The sequence below is a fragment of the Charadrius vociferus genome, unplaced genomic scaffold (assembly GCF_000708025.1).
Source record: "Charadrius vociferus isolate BGI_N301 unplaced genomic scaffold, ASM70802v2 scaffold613, whole genome shotgun sequence".
Lineage (NCBI taxonomy): Eukaryota > Metazoa > Chordata > Aves > Charadriiformes > Charadriidae > Charadrius > Charadrius vociferus.
Window position 1 is genome coordinate 493,235 of NW_009647757.1, and position 446 is coordinate 493,680.

Consider the following 446-nt stretch of genomic DNA (forward strand, 5'->3'; position numbering starts at 1 on the left):
CCCCCTGTACCTGTGCACCCGCATACCCCTGCACCCATGCACCCCTACACTTCTGCACCCACATACCCCTGCACTATTGCACCCATGTACCCCCTGCACCCACCTACCCCTGTACTTGTGCACCCGCATACCCCTGCACACACGTACCCCTACACTTGTGCACCCACGTACCTGTGCACCCATATACCCCTGCACCCACATACCCCTGCACTATTGCACCCACGTACCCCTGTACTTGTGCACCCACGTGCCCCTGCACCCACCTACCCCTGTACTTGTGCACCCGCATACCCCTGCACACACGTACCCCTACACTTGTGCACCCACGTACCTGTGCACCCATATACCCCTGCACCCACATACCCCTGCACTACGGCGCCCACGTACCCCTGTACCTGTGCACCCCCGCTCCCCAGCACCCATCCCCTCCCGCCCGCGGTCACTGC